Below are 17,053 nucleotides of genomic sequence, written 5' to 3'. Positions count from 1 at the left end.
TTCAGCATCAGCTTATTTCAATTCCTGTACATAAAAATGGATTTTTAGAGGATGTCTTCAGGAACTCTTCAAAATAAAAAAAGGATAAAAGAAGACTTGCAATTGTTATAAGTATCAGAAAACGAGAACCTCTCCACATTTTTTTCATGAACGCTGCTGTATTCTCTGCTTAGTCCATGGTAATGCTTCTGTTTTTGTTTCCATGATGACAGATGTGATTTGCCCAAGGCCAGCTACATGAATTCAGAAGACGTGAAAGAATCAGTTGGGTTACCATGCTAATTTTGTATCCCCATATCTGATGGAAAAAAAGAGAAGTGCCTCTTCTTGAAGATTCATGATGTGTTTATTCTTTTTATAGCAATGTGCCAGACTCCCTCTTGTGATTCTCAACCTGTGGGTCCCCAGGTGTTTTGGCCTACAACTCCCAGAAATCCCAGCTAGTTTACCAGCTGTTAATAATAATAATAATAATAATAATAATAATAATAATAATAATAATAATTTTATTTTTGTACCCCGCCACCATCTCCCCAGAGGGACTCGGTGCGGCTTACAGATATAAAACCAACATACAATAATATCAAATACAAAAACACACAAATAAATTTAAAAGGCATTAAAAAAACCACAATCATTATAAAACACTTGAGAAATACAGCAATAAAAACATAAAATGAGCTGGGCAAAGTGCACTGAGTGGAACTTGTAAACAAGAAGGAAGTTAAGGTGCTACAAGGTCATGGGAAGAGCCTTAGACTGGGGTGAACATTGGGCTATGTCAAGGAGTTAACCAACAAGTACAACTGGTCAGAAGAACCCGCTAGTACCAGGGTTTAGTATACAGTGGGCGGTACTTCTTCAAAGGCCTGTTTGAAGAGCCAGGTTTTCAGGCTCTTCCTGAACACTTCCAAGGTGGCAGCTTGCCTAATTTCCCTGGGGAGCGCGTTCCAGAGTCGGGGGGCCGCCACGGAGAAGGCCCTCTCCCTCGTCCCCACCAACTGTGCTTGTGACGGAGGTGGAAGCGAGAGGAGGGCCTCCCCCGATGAACGAAGAGATCGTGAGGGTTTGTAGGGGGAGATGCGATCAGAAAGGTAAGTGGGTCCCAAACCGTTCAGGGCTTTGTAGGTCAACACCTGCACCTTGAATTGGGTCTGGAAGGTTAGGATTTCTAGAAGTTGAAGGCCAAAACATCTGGGGACCTACAGGTTGAGAACCACAGCTCTAGACCCTCTCCGAGGCCCCTTCTAAATTGACAATTAAAGTGGACTTGATCCTGTTTCCAGGAGATCAGATTGAGCCTGCTTAATGGACTGATAGAGACTTCCTGAGCCACCTCAGAGGCAGGAGGTGATCCTCGCTGCCCAGTAATGCCGAATATGGTTCAATGTTGCTGGGCAGTCATCCCAAAGGGGAACTCCTCCCTGTGTCACAGCTGTTGCCAGCCATGACACCTGTTTTTCTGCTGAATCTGAGGGTGCACTGGTTACCCCAGTTTACGACCCTATCTTTATCTTCACCAGATGGGTCTTGCTGGCTGAAATCACATTTTCAGTAATTCTTCTATGGCCCAATTCAAGTATAGGATTCACTGAATCTAGCACAACCTATGCCACTTCTTCATCTAGTTCTTCATCTGGTAGAAGGGGGAAAAAGTGTTCCATGGAGATACACTCGAACAGCAGAAATAAGACGTCTGGCAGAAATAATATATCTGTTGATCTGATTGTTCAGGATCCTAAGGCAGTTATAACAGAATTGTGTTTGCTAAAACCCAGCATTAACAATGTATTTAAATGGTAGCTAACGGCGGTTTCCCTCTCCTGGGATCCTATGAGTGGGTTTTTAATTTTTAACAAAACCTTTACAGTTTACCTTTAAATCCGGATTTGTCTCCCCCTTGGGCTCATCTAGACTCAAGAGATCTCAGTGCATTAATAGAATGAATTCATTCCCAGGAGTACTTGTCTTCCTTGCCAAACTTCTCACCTGCTTTCCATATCTGTTTCATTCTCTCTCATTTGAGACAACTACCCCATATTTCAGAAATCTTCTTCTGGGAATATGTTTCATAACTAAGCAAAATCTGATTATTTAAAAAAATACTCGGATATAGTTTTGTTGGTGTAGGCTTTCTTCATGAATAACAGATTTATTTCGTATCTTTAACCAAGAGGTGGGATTTTATTGGATGTTTTTGAGAGTTCACGGGCAAGTATAAGAGATGGTAGGGTTTCTGGTTTAGCCCTAAGAATGGAAAGTAAATTGTGTTGCTTTGAATCACATTTTAATTCACAGCTACTTAATTTGTGTCTCTGGAGCATGAGGACCATAGAGTTTGTGTTCTGAGCTGCTATTAATTTTGCAAAGCAGTTCTCTCATGACAACATATGGGCAGGAATTAACACATTGGGGAAAATTGCAGAAGAAATGACATTTGCATTTTCATGTGGTCTTTAATTGTTCTTTTTGTGTATATTACAAGTCATGTGAAAGGCAATGGGAATGAAGAGGGACATTGGAAACAGTGAGGAAAGGTTGAAGAAGCTGGACATGTTCAGCTTGGTGAAGAGAAGATTGAAGAGTAATGCCTGCCACAAAGACAAGAACGTAGGCCTGTTCCCTGTTCCACCCAGGATTAGAACTTAGACCTAAAGATTTTAAGTTACAGGAAGGGAGAATATGGTAGAATATTAGACTATTCGAAAAGTTCAGAACCAATTTCCCAGAGAGATGGTGAGGTCACCTACTCTGGATGCCTTCAAAAGCAAGCCATGCAGGAACCAACTGGGAACCCTCTATATTTTATTCATTTATTTATTTATTTTTCAAACTTATATGCTGCCACTCCCCTAGGGCTCGGAGCGGCTTACAAGAAGTGGCTAAAATCAACAATTTAAAAAACATCTTAAAAACATCTTTGAAAATATCTTAAAAACATCCTAAAAGCACCTTTTAAAACATCAACAACAGAACTCAAAAGCCTGTCGAAACAGATGTGTCTTACATGCCCTGCGGAAGGCCGACAAGTCCCGCAAGGCACGAACTTCAGGTGGCAAGGTGTTCCAGAGAGACGGCGCCACTACTGAAAAAGCTCTGCGTCTAGTTGTTGTTAGATGCAAGGTCTTAAAACTGGGGACTTCCAATAGGTCTTGGTCCTCAGAACGGAGGGATCTCTGGGGTTTGTAGGGAGTGAGGCGGTCCCTCAGGTACATCGGCCCTAGACCATGTAAGGCCTTGAAGGTAAGCACCATCACTTTGAAAGTGATCTGGTGCTCAATTGGTAACCAGTGCAGCTGCTGTAAGATTGGTGTTATGTGGCATCTTATTGGGACTCCTGCAAGGAGCCGGGCAGCTGCATTTTGCACCAATTTGAGCTTCCGGATCACCGACACAGGAAGGCCAATGTAAAGGGCGTTACAGTAATCCAGTCTCGAGATGAAGATCCTGCAATGAAGAGAGGGCTAGATCTGTTGACTAAGGCCCCCATCCAATTCTATGATTCCATAAATTATTTCTTTTCTGGACTATTTCCAGGGACTGGCTGCAGATTTATTTATTTATTTATTTCCATCATTTCTATCCCGTCCTTCTCACCCGAAGGGACTCAGGGTGGCTCACAGTCTGGCAAAATTCAATGCCAATATACAATACAAGAAGATAAAACACAAGCAATTAAAACAATTAGATAATTTAACAAAATACAATAAATAGATTTAAAACAATACAATATGAAATACTTGAGCCATTCGTCCACAAGACCTTATGCATGAACCTTAATCCGGACTGAGTCGAAGCCAACAGAATTCACTCATCAAATGCTTGCTCACAAAGCCAAGTCTTTACTTTTTTCCTAAAATTCAGAAGGGATGGAGCCTGCCGGATATCACTGGGGAGGGAGTTCCACAGCCGAGGAGCCACCACTAAGAAGGCCCTGCCTCTCGTCCCCACCAGCCGCACTAGTGAGGCGGGTGGGACCGAGAGCAGGGCCTCCCCAGATGATCTTAAAGTTCTCGTAGGCTCATAGGAGGAGATACATTCGGACAGGTAAGTTGGACCGGAACTGCTTAGGGTTTTGTAGGCCAAGACCAACACTTTGAATTGGGCCCAGTAAGATATTGGCAGCCAGTGCTGGCTTAGTAGGGGGGTGGTACTCTCCCTGTATCTCGCTTCAGTTATTAATCTGGCTGCCACCCGTTGTACTAGTTGGAGCTTCCGGGCCGTCTTCAAAGGCAGCCCCACGTAGAGCACATTTCAGTAATCTAAACAGGATGTAACCAGAGCGTGGACCACCGTGGCCAAGTCAGACTTCCCAAATACTTGAGGACTGGCACTACTTCATGGATCTTTACCACTTTGGAGTAGGACTTTTGTAGAATTGAACAGTGCAGCTGATGACACATAGCTCAGATGAGGGAATCAAAGTTTAGTAAAGCGAGCAACTTGTAGGCTAGAAGAAATTCAAGTCCTAATCAAGAGAAGTCTCTGGGTGTCATTCCTCAGCCCAGACATAACCTGAGCTGTGGCCAGTGCTATGTCCTGAACCAAAGTTCTAAATCAAGGAAAGTTCTTCCAGTTCATGAGAAGTATGGATAGAGGCAAGAAGTAATTGATCTTTCTTGTCTGTTTTTGTATCACATCTGCAGCACGACTAAAGCATGAACTGGCAATGAATTTAGCAATCTACATGGAGCAGAATCTGTGCCTGTGGAGTCCCTTTCCCACCTATGTGAACAATCACAGTATGCGATCCACGAGGAGATTTTGAATGCCAGCCCATTTCTCTCTCTCTCTCAGTCTCTCTCCCCTGCCCCCTTTTCTCTCTTCCCCTGAAGGCAAAAGATGTTCAGAACAACAACAGAAGGGAAAAGAGGTATGAAAAGATTAGGCTGATCAAAGGAATCTCATGTCACACCAGAAGATTGATTTCTCCATCTTCCCAGTTTGCCATGCTCCGTCCATCAGAGCTGCCCATGTGGATACTAGTGAGTTCATTTCCCCAACTCTCTCTATGCTCTGTGTGTCAGCCTTTTGATTAAGCCTTGACTCCTTTTAATATCGTCAGCGTGGGCCTCTTGTCACATCTCTTTTATTCACACTCTCAGGACCGAGAGTGTAGTCTTTGACAGGCATCCGAGCTGATGTAGAGATCCAAGGCTTGCACAGCCTAGATTGTATTGGGTGGAAGGGACTGGGAAACTGGTCAGTTTGATAACGCATGGAATGTTTCCAAGTCTTGGGAAACAACATTGGAAGAATGAAAAATTTTCACAGTATTTTGGTTAATTATTCAGTACAGAAAATTCACTTTTTTCTGCACCGCCCCCCCTCCAAATATTTTGCATTTTTTTTATTCTGTGAGAAAAAATGCTGTTTCCAGAAATGCAAAGAAAATGTGTGGGAGACGTGGCGTGTATTTACACTGTAGAATTTATGCTCCTTGACCCCACAAGAGATGCCATAGCTCAATGTTATGGAATCCTGGGATTTGGTGAGGCATCAGCACTCTTTAACAGAAAAGGATCAAGAGCTTGTGAAGCTACAACTCCCAGTATTCCATAGCATTGAGCCATGGCAGTTAAAATGGGGTGAAATAGCATTAATTCTACAGTGTAAATGTGCCCATGGACATCAAGGATCCTCAGGACTGGTGCTTGGCATTTTTCCAGGACTTAGCTATGTGCGTTGCCCTCTCCCACTATTTTATACGTTGTCTATGTTTGTGATGTTTTACCACCCCCCTGCTCATAAAGATGAGTCTTTGGACAAAAGTATCCTCCCCGCTAGCTCCTGGATTAGTATAATGTATTTTTTCATTTCTGCCACTACAGTATGTTAATATGAGATTTTTTCATGCTGCACCATGGGCGGCACAACAGGGGTTTGCTTGATGGAGCTGGAGGAGAACCAAGCAATCGTATTTGTCTGCCTGGTATCAAACCACCTTATGTATAATGGGGATAAAGAAGCAATCCAATTTTCATAATACCAACTCACTATGGACAATGCTAGGGGAGTTTCAACATAAAATGAGATCTGAAATTGAGAGGCCACGAAAGAGCACAAATACAGCTTTTAATCCAATAAATCCTAGAGAGAAATTGCTGAGGATGCATGTTAACAGATGATGTCAATTTAAAGCATAATGATGATGGGGAGGAGGGGGACAAAACAAACAGAGTCTGTTTCAAAGCATGACTTGGTTGCATTTCTTGATTCCAGGGGAAATCTAACTAAAGCAAAATAGAGTGGTATTAATGTGTTGTCGAAGGCTTTCATGGCCGGGATCACAGGGTTGTTGTATGTTTTCCGGGCTGTATGGCCATGTTCTAGAAGTATTCTCTCCTGACGTTTCACCCACATCTATGGCAGACATACCTCACAACCTCTGAGGATGCTTGCCATAGATGTGGGCGAAACGTCAGGAGAGAATACTTCTGGAACCTGGCCATACAGCCCGGAAAACATGCAACAACAGAGTGGTACTACTTCCTCCAGTCTGGAACCTATGCTGATGATGATGATGCTTCTGGAATTATGCTCTGGTTTTGGGGTTAAATATTTGATATGCTTTTGGGGTATTTTGCAAATTTGAGAGTTGTAAAAAGGCAAAATGTTCAGGTGGAATCTCCTTTCCCGTAATTTGAAGCCGTTATTCCGGATTCTAGTCTCCAGGGCAGCAGCAAAAAAGCTGACTTCCCCTCGCATATTTATACATGGCCCTCATCATGTCTCTTCTCAGACTTCTCTTCTGCTGGCTAACCATGCCCAGCTCTTTAAGCCTCATAGTGCTTGTTTACCAGACCCTTGATCATTTTAGTTGCCCTCCTTGATCAAGGACTGACTGACTACCTTAAAGCTATTTCCTAATAATGCTGTCATGTTTCTTATTAGTATGTTGGGTGGATGTATATTTTTTTTAACAAATCCTTCCTAAATGTGATTTGTTCCATCCATCCTCTTTTTTCTCTTTCTTTGGATTTTAATGTATTTTGCAGTTTTTAAAATAACTATTGAGGTGGTAGGCATAAATATAGCTACAGATCAATAAAGGTTTCCTGCCATCTTTCAGATTCATATTAGAATCTCTTTGGGATCCGTCCTTTCTTAATTCTCTCTAGTGTAAACTCTGTAAAATCGATAAGACACAAGCTCATTGTGAATAACAAGTCCCATTGGAGTCACGAGTAGTTTATATTAGATAGGAACAATGCTTAAAACGTCATTATTATCTATCACCCTAGTTGCTTAGACACCGGCCTTTCAGGTCAAATGAGAAATAATATGACTCTTCTTTGTGAAATCCTGTCCTCTGCCTGCCAAGAGGGCAATGGAGCACACAGTACTTTGCAATGAAGTCACAAGTATTGTAAATTATGTCTTTGTACATGCATCAGGCCAAGAGGTTTACACTTCATTAAATGTAAGAATCACAGCTCACACTAAATCACTCCACAACCCTGACATTACCGCAAGACTTAAAATGTATGCATTAGATCATGAGAAGATGCTTGCTTCTTCTGCCTTGCCTCCTGTTGACCTTCACCTTTTGCTTTGCTTCTATAAATGATGGCTTGGGGAAAATGGTATTGCGGGAATTGCATTGAGGAACCTATTTGGATCACTCCAGAGCATGGACTATTAGGAGGCTGACAATACAACCACACTGGAGACCCTTGAGATTCAGAGAGAGAATCTGCAAAAGTCAAAACCTCAGATGCGGAGGGACAACTATAACCAGTGACCGAGTTGCAACTTTGCAATGGTAACTGAACAGTACTAAAGTGAAAACGAACTCTCATTATGCTGAAGGCGTATACAAGAAGCATAGTGAGCATTCAGAGTGTTAGTAATTAGTAATTCCCACATTTCCTATGTTGATCTTGCAACATCAGGAATCGGAGAAAGAATTTTAATCTCAAACCAGGTATAAGTGTTTTCATTATATTTTCAAAACTCTCATCCGCAGGATATTCAAGAGGTAGAAAGAGTATTGAGCTTCAAATGCCAGATGAATATTTATTTATTCAGCAGACATTTCTTTTGTGGTAATTATTTTCACTGCTCTTTTTTCTTGTTTTAATTTTACAGTGTTTTTTAAAGTTATTTTCCTATTGTTATTCTAAAAGTGTTTCAATTTCTTGCACAGTTTTAACCTATTTGTTGTTGTCTTCTGTCTTCAAGTCATTCCCTACTCATAGCAGCCCTAATGCAATTCTATTACAAGGTTTTCTTGGCACGATTTGCTCAGAGGGTGTTTGACATTGAGGCTGAAAGAGGGCAATTTTCCCAAGCTGAACTGGTGGAGTGCTATGTCCAGACAGGGATTCAAACTGGTCTCCCAATCCAGCATTCAGACCATGAGACCACAATGGTTCTTTTATTCCATTCTATGTATATATATTTTTTAAGTGAATCACTTGGTGGCAATGTCAGTATTGCAAATAAATAATTAAATTTAAGCAATTTCAGTCTAGACTTTATGAATTTCTGTTATATAATAATAATAATAATAATAATAATAATAATAATAATAATAATGAAAAAATGACAAGGAATAAACATAGATGTGGCTCTCAAATGGAACTTTGAAAAAGGAGACCGAGGGCCTGATTCTTGCAGCCCAAGAACAAACCATTAGAACAAATGCCATCAAAGCCAGAATTGAAAAGTCATCTTGTTTACTGTATACTAATCTTGTTCTGTATCAAATAACAACAACAACAACAACATCTTTCCTGTTTCTTCTCAATCTTGCATTTGTCCAAAGTATGCATTTTCTCCCATGATGATTATTGTTGGCAAAAATAAGTATAACAAACTACATGTTGATTACATAAGAACCCACAAATACTTCTGAAAATTATAATCACCAATTTAAGAGAATATTCTTCTACAATATTTAATGATGAGAACAAGGATCTTGCTTGTTGGGTCTAATTGGATATAATGCACAAAATGTCTATAAAGCTCTGAAATCTTTCTCTTGAAAATAACAAACTCGATTTTCTTTTTAAAATAAAAATAAAAATAAAGATTGAATAATATAAACATACTTTTAAAATTAAAAGCCAGGCTTATAGGGTTTTAAAAATGCAGACTTGAAGATGAAAGAGCTTGTGTGTGAAAGAGATGAAGATAGAGATCGGAAGGGAAAGAGAGAGAGATTGACTCGATTTGAGTGTCCTCTGTAGTGGGGAAGACATTTGTCATTCCTTCTCTTTTTGGGTCTTTGTATTGATGCCATGGTAAATAGAGATAAACTGTCAGTTATTTTTCTCGATTCTCCTCACCCACAAAACACAAAAACATATTTGTGAATTTTCAATAACATTCACAACAATGTAGAGAAACCCGCTTTTATTTTGTGACTGTACGTATGGTATAGGTGGCGATGGGCAAATGAGTCACTGTTGCTTTCTCTCAGGTTGTCATTCATAAATCTTATTTTCTTCAAACTTAGTGATATTTTTTGTTTTTAAAGTTTGCATGAACATTATGAATACTAAATACTGTTTTCACTTTGCTGTTAGCATCATAGAGTTGGAAGAGACCATAGGGCCAGCCAGTTCAGCCCCATTCTGTAATGCAAGAACACAAATCCAAGCCCTTCTAACTTTGTTTAAGAAAAACTCCAGAGAAGGAAACTCTACCACACTCAGAGGCAGCATAAAGTATTCTGTATAAGCGCTTACCATTTTTTCTAATGTTTTAGTGGAATCTCTTCTTCTGGAGTTTGAATCCATTGCTCCGTGTCATAGTCTCTGGAGTAGCAGAAAACAAGCTTGCTTCCTTCTTAACATGACATCCCTTCAAATATTAAAATGTGCCTATTGTGTCCCCTCCTAACCTTCTCTTCTGCAAGTTAAACATACTCTGCTATCACCTGAAATTGGTCTTCCATCTTAAAGTATTCCTTGCCTTAGTTAACATAAATGCCTGCAGATGACTGATGATTGCATATCTGGTTCCTGATTGTTTTTGATTCCAATAAAATGGTATTATTATGTCATGACCTCATCAGATGGCCACTGGAGGTGCTGCTCTTCGTAGAGGGACATGGGAAAACCAGTGACTCAGCCTCCACATCACCCGGCTCCAGCCGAAGGCAATCAGATGGGTGGGGGGAAGTGTGAGATTTGCCCCATGCATTGCCCTCCTTCACTCATGGAGCCGGCACGGTGTCAGGTGATGGAAGCTGGCCAGTTTGGTGGGTGACTGGGGCTAAATCAGGGAACAGACTTGTGCACGGATCCGTTTTAGCCATTTTAATAATAATAATAATAATAATAATAATAATAATAATAATAATAATAAAAAACTTTATTTATATGCCGCCCTATCTCCCGGATGGGACTCAGGATGGTTTCCAGTCATTAAAACAACACAAACATTACATAACAACATAATAACACATTATTAAGCAAAGTAAAATAATACAATTATAGCAATAAATAACACTTACATGACCAGATCAAAGGGACGGGAATCATAAACCCAATATATTAAAATGTATCATTTTAGGCTAGAGAAATCTTGTGCAATATATTCAGGCCCAGAAATTGGCGGTATTCGAATGTAATTACTCAAAAACCTGCCGACACCACCAGGTCTTCAGTTCCTTACAAAAATTGGATAATGTAGGGGATTGCCTGATCTCTTTTGGCAGTGCATTCCAGAGCCGGGGGGCCACTGCCGAGAAGGCTCGTTCCCTCATCCCCACCAGCCGCACTTGAGACGGTGGTGGGAACATGAGAAGAGTCTCCCCGGATGGTCTCAAGGTCTACACTGGCTCATAGGAGGAGATGCGATCACGGAGATAGGTAGGGCCCGAGCCGTATAGGGCTTTATAGGTCAAAACCTGCACCTTGAATTGGGCCCGGCAGTTTATCGGCAGCCAGTGGAGCTGCTTTAATAGGGGCATTGTGTGCTCCCTATAGCCGGCTCCAGTTAGAAATCATTTTACTTTGGGCAAACCAGCTTCTTTGGCTCTACTGGATGGCCATGACACCAAGGGCCCAGCCTTCACATTTTCTGGTCTCTAATGGGGCTACGTGGCAACCGATCACAGCTCCTCCTCCCCTATTCAGCATCACAGTTGCACCCTGGCTTCAGTGTCTTTTTTGGATTGGCTTCTGGCTTGGCCTCTCTCTTGAATCTTTTTGATTTTAATTTATTTTCTTGAGTCTTTTGATTTAGTGGGACTGACTGGGAGTTGAGAATGTGCGGGATGGGTGGGTGGGATCAATTTGCGCATTTGGGGGATTGGAGAGTCACCCTTTAAGCTTCTTTTTCTCCTCCCTCCTCTCCTTCAGAAAATATTTCTAAAAGATAATAATAATTATTAATAATAGTAATCATAGCAAACAAAAAGAAAAGACTCATTCTCTGAAATCTACTACCATTTAGTTATCTCTCGTCTAGAGTAGAAAGTAGAAACAGCTTTAAAGAAGCATTAAACCCGAAGCAGAAAGGTGTGAGGAGGGAAAAGGCAAGTACCATTCCAGGCAGGGCCTGCAGGGCAAATCAAGAGAAAAGAGAGGGCTTTTAAAAGGAAGCCCAGGGTAGGATAGCTCCAGGTCATCGCTCTTCCTTCCCTGGGAAGTAAGAAGCCTCCTTAAAATGCCTATATAGTGCCTATCTCCTCTAGAGTATAAACAGCTTTAAGAAAGCATTAAACTCAGGTTTCCTCTACAGTCCAAGAGGAAAGAATTGCAGAAGGAGTGGTATCTTAACTCTGATGCTTTTTAATCCAGCTCTTAATGAAGGATATAAGGACAAGCTATGCCATTACCTAAAATGAAGGGAAGGGGAGCCTAGGGAGCTGCCCCATTGCCGCCAATGGGTTGGATCTAGCCGTATTTTTCGGCTGTGGTCTGAAAACACCATCCTGTTATGCACCTGTTTTTGGGAAGAGTGGGAAAACGGATATGGGGGGTCTATCGGTATCCAGCCAGCAGAAACAGATTGAGGTTCAGCTGAAATGCACAAGCCTAGTGATGACATGGTGAGTTGGAAATGATAGCAGAAGTCCTGCTGGGGATTATGTAGGCATAAACACTGTAGTTATGGATCTCTGGTGTGACAGGGAGGACAGGACCCCAATATGATTTCTTCTAGTGACAGAGATCACTGACACAAGGGAGGTGGAGTGGGATATCAACGGGGAAACAGAGTCTCATCAATTGCAGTGGCTGCTTCCCATTACATGGAGACTGTTGGACTTTCATGATCTCTGCTTACTACTAAAGTCCCATAATCTGGGATGCAGCAGTTGCAATTGATCAGGGTGTTTAGGGGCTCTATAAGGATCATGACTACAAAACAGCCACAAGTTATGCATTTGTAACAGCCCTATGGGACTCTGGTCATTAGTTTCTGGGATCTCTGAATACAGCAGCTTCAACAACTGCATCTTCTTCTATTTCCTCTCCCTCCTCTTCTTTCTCTTTGCTGTGCTTGGTCTCTTTCAGCACTTAAAAATTAAGTTAAAAGATGCCTCTAGGCTTAGTTTAAATATTTATAGGCAAAACTTGGAAAGCACACAGAGAAGGAAAGACCTTGGAGATAGGTTGGTCACCAATTATGAAATACTCCAGTTAGGCATTGCAGGTACAATGTCTTCAGCAAGTTTCTGGTTTCCTTTAAATAGGCAGGCCCCTTTGCTCCTGTATACTAGTGAGGAAAACCTGCATAGAAATGGATTAAGTCAAGTAACATAAATATAGGATGAAGAGGGACTTTTCCCCAATTTGGATTTCAATCTGAATATTTATTTCCTTTGACAAATTCTCTTGGACTCGCTTTGCAACCATGAAAGCCTCAGTGGGATTTGACTAGGCACCATTTGCTTAATTTGTATCTGGAGCAACGTCTCCCTTACTTTGGCATGCTGCCCTTCTATTTGTGACTTAGCATTTAGGATGCATGACTTAGGCATTTGCAATTCAGTATTTCAGTAACAATTTGCCTAGTAGCGTGTATAACATGCCTGTGATGTCCCAGTTATTTAAATATTGAAAAAAAATGAATTATGAATTGTGCATGACAAATTCACAGAGTGATAAAATGAAATTTCCTCTATAACTCTTGATTGCAAACATCTAAATCTAAAGAGAACTCTGAAGCTGAATTTGTTTCTTTCATGTTGATAAAAGAAACACAAATGTTTATTTGAAAGCATTTTTACTCTTCTCTTTGACTGCAAAAGGGACTTGCATAAGATCAGTAACAAGGAGCAGACAAAGGTACCAAGGAGACGAGGACACAGGAAATATAAGTTCTAGGTAACAATTATTTTCAGTGTGTTACTCTTAACAATGCTAGAAATTTGGAGATTAAAAGAAAAGCATTCATTGTAGGTTCAGACTTATTTGAGCACAATATCTTCAATTTTTGCCCCTCTCTCCCATAATCACACCCGTGTTCCTCATCAAATTCAACTGCTAAAATGAATAAAGTGGTGGGATAACCCAATAGTGAATAGGTGTATGGAATAATAATAATAAATAATAATAAAACTTTATTTATACCCCGCCACCATCTCCCCAACGGGGACTCGGGGCGGCTTACATGGGGCCATGCCCAAGACAATACAATAGACCATAACATAATACAATTAAATAATACATTACATAAAATAAAACAGTACAACATAAGATCAAAACAGCAATATAACACGAGCGGGCCGCATGAATACTACATTTAAAAACTAGATTAAAAATTAAAACTCTGGGTGAGAAAGGGATCAGAATAAAACCTCGAGGGACGGGACATCAGATAGTGAACCAGTCTAGAGGATAAATATCGGGGGGGAGTAGCATAGAACATTTACTCTCCGAAAGCACACCGGAAGAGCCATGTTTTTAAATCTTTCCTGAAGGCTAAAAGGGTGGGGGCTTGCCTGATTTCAATGGGCAGCGAGTTCCACAAGCGAGGGGCCACCGCAGAGAAGGCCCTCTCCCTTGTTCCTACAAGGCGAGCCTGAGATATAGGTAGTGGCGACAGGAGGGCCTCCCCCGATGATCGGAGAGGTCGGGCAGGTTTATGATAGGAGATACGGTCACGAAGGTAGGCGGGTCCCAAACCGTTTAGGGCTTTATAAATGATGGTCTGCACCTTGAATTGGGACCGGAAGATGAACGGCAGCCAGTGGAGCTCCTTAAACAGGGGAGTAGATCTCTCCCTGTAACTCGCCCCCGTTATTAGTCTGGCGGCCGAACGTTGGACCAGCTGTAACTTCCGGGCCGTCTTCAAGGGAAGCCCCACGTAGAGCGCATTACAGTAGTCCAGTCTAGAGGTAACTAATGCATGCACCACCGTGGTCAAGTCAGACTTCACGAGGTATGGAATGACTAAGAACATCATTTTGTTCTGATATTCAAAATTAATTCTTATTCTTAAAATTCTTTAATTCTTATGCTACAGTTGGTGGAGCATGACCTGTACCTAGTGATTGAGATCACTAGAATTCTGTTCATAGATCGATATAGATAATAGAATAAAAATTGACAAGCAGCAGTAGATCTCTCAAGCAGAGTAATCATTGGGCAAGGCAGAAGCTGAACCTGTGTCCATCAACAATACAAAGTCTAGCATAGAAAAGAAAATATGTGATGAGTGCAAAGAAGTGAGAGCTTTCACAACAGAAAGCCTCGTTTATTACGGATTGGTCTTTCTTAGATGCTACTTTTGTGTTTACACAGACCAGCTTCTAGATAGGAATATAATGTTGCTGTTTGTGTTGAAAACATTTTCTGAATATACAATGACAGTGGTAATACTGTGTACTTTAAAAAAAGACAGAGAGAGCTATGTCAACATATACAGAACCCAACAGGAAAATTTCCTTCATTTTTTCCCCGTCTTTTGCAAAACACATAAATGATTATTTGACATACTTTTCAATACTCAAATAGATGAACTCATGGAGGAAAAAGGGATAGGAAAATAGGTGTAGCATTGAGTCATGCAGGAAGAGAAGGAGTGTGGAAAACCAAACCTATGTGAGATTAGAATATATGCTTTAAATAAACTACTGGCAATGAATGAACATATGTGTGCTAAAGTTGCTAAGCTTAACGTTATAGACAGAGCCTATGGGAATATAAGGCTACACATACTGGATTTTGTTAATGGCCAGGTATTTTGGAAAGTGGTTTATTTTGAGGTAGATTTGCAGTGTTGTCATCCTTCCATGCAGAATCTCTGTGTATACTGTTTAGATGTCTGGATGAATACACAAAGGCAGAAGAGAACGTGAGCAGAAACCTGCTTTATTAACTGATGTGTTCACTTTATTGTCCACACACTATGGAATTCAGAGCCATTGCAAACTAGATACAGATTCTCGCATTTCCATTCTGTCCTTTCCCCTTTGCATATTATTTCCCTTAACATTTCTTTTTACTTTTATCACCCCTTCTTTAAATAAAAAATATGTAATTTAGAAATTACTCTAGGCATAAATCGGCATGACACACCTTGAAAACCAAGTCAGCTTTCTTTGATATTTGCATTCAGAGCTATTCCAATCAAGTCCACACTTTCCATTTGGAAGGTGAAAATGGTGGCGACAACAGGATAAATGAAAGGCATGGTCTATTAAAAATCCAAACTTTGATTTTTGTTAATAAATCACTGGGGTGGGGGTGGGGGGTTGGAGACAGGGGAAAGAAATCTAGGTAATGGGATGCATCTAGTTTTGCTGACTTTAATCATAAAAGCTGCCACCTCAAAGAAATAAAACACATTCAGCATGCAAAGGGAATGAAAATATGAACTCGGCTAATGGCTCTGAAAAGTAATATAAAGATATGCATAGATTACTCTGAACCTTGAAAAAGAGAGAGATGCAACCAATTTACATAAAATGATATGAGTAATCTTGGGGCCAAGAGGACCATTCGGAAACTGGAGGCTCATTAAAGAAGGCTGTTAGCAACTGAGCCTTTGTCCTTGAATGTTTTCTTTGGCGTTCCATTAAATATGTACAATGGTTGCTTTGCAGTTTCATTCTGCTGAGCTGGGTTTATCTCTGCTTTACACAGTTGAAAGACACAAAACGCGGCCTTTCTGGATGGGTTTCTAGCCAGCACCTGGGAAACAAGAGGGAAGGAATGTGTTAGTTTTAAAGGTGTGTAATGTGCGTAATGAATTCCTCTGGTCCCACAAAATCTATATAATTTGATACATCTTTTTGAGGCTTTTAACAGATTTCCAGCCCAGGACTAATTACAATAAATTAAAAAATGGGGAAACCAAAAAAATCTCCCCTGCCCACCACATGAAAACTGAACTGAGGAAGATGCTTTCTTCTGGCAAACCTCAGGAGAAATCTGAATTAATTACAACTCTTTCATGGTACCCAATTATAAAAGCAATTCGATATCACCATAGTTGCTCCATCATACAGAAGCCTGAGACCTCTAATTCCAAGAGAATTGTATAATCTTTTCCAGAAAGCTGCAGTTCACATGTATCAAACTCAGAGCCCATGGGCCAAATCCTGCCTGCCAGGTCATTTTATGTGGCCATCCAGATGCTGGATTGCAACTCCTGTATTCATCATCATTAGACATCATAACTAGAGCTGGAGATTATCTGAAAGGCTGAAATCCATTCTGTTTAGTCAGACTAGAGGGGTTTAAATTTAGATAAAAGGCTTATAGATATGATGTCTGACTTTAAAATGCCTTTAACCTATCCACAACTTCAGAGCCACAAGTGCTGTGGAGTTACAATTTCCATTATCCTCAGCCCTCATAGTAAATAAACAAAAAATATAGGGATTATTGTTCAGTAACATCTGAGGACCCAAACTGGGTCAAAACTCAAGAGCACAGGTTACAACGTAATATATAGTCTGTGCTTATATAAATATTCTCGTTATAGTAATGAATGTTTCACTAACTATACTTTAGAAACACTTTAGAAATGTAACATCAGTGCCTTTCATTTTGTAATGACTTTTGAACCATTTTAGTGTATTGCACACAATACATTTTATATAATAAAGAAAATATGTTCCTAGTTTGAAAGTATTATTTCCTGT

The 17,053-nt window shown here is 40.5% G+C and overlaps 1 long non-coding RNA gene across 2 annotated transcripts in view; it reads left to right on the top strand.

Annotated features, from left to right (window-relative positions):
* LOC103279677 (uncharacterized) overlaps positions 1–17,053 on the top strand; it is a 61,722-nt gene that overhangs the window by 33,682 nt on the left and 10,987 nt on the right. For both annotated transcript variants that reach the window (XR_506921.3, XR_506920.3), the window contains one exon: positions 4,647–4,985. This is a non-coding gene — a long non-coding RNA (uncharacterized LOC103279677). The remainder of the gene's footprint in view (positions 1–4,646; positions 4,986–17,053) is intronic.

Source organism: Anolis carolinensis, unplaced genomic scaffold (assembly GCF_035594765.1).
Source record: "Anolis carolinensis isolate JA03-04 unplaced genomic scaffold, rAnoCar3.1.pri scaffold_8, whole genome shotgun sequence".
Lineage (NCBI taxonomy): Eukaryota > Metazoa > Chordata > Lepidosauria > Squamata > Dactyloidae > Anolis > Anolis carolinensis.
Note: the sequence above shows the minus strand (reverse complement) of the source record. Positions and strands in the feature narration are given on the sequence as shown.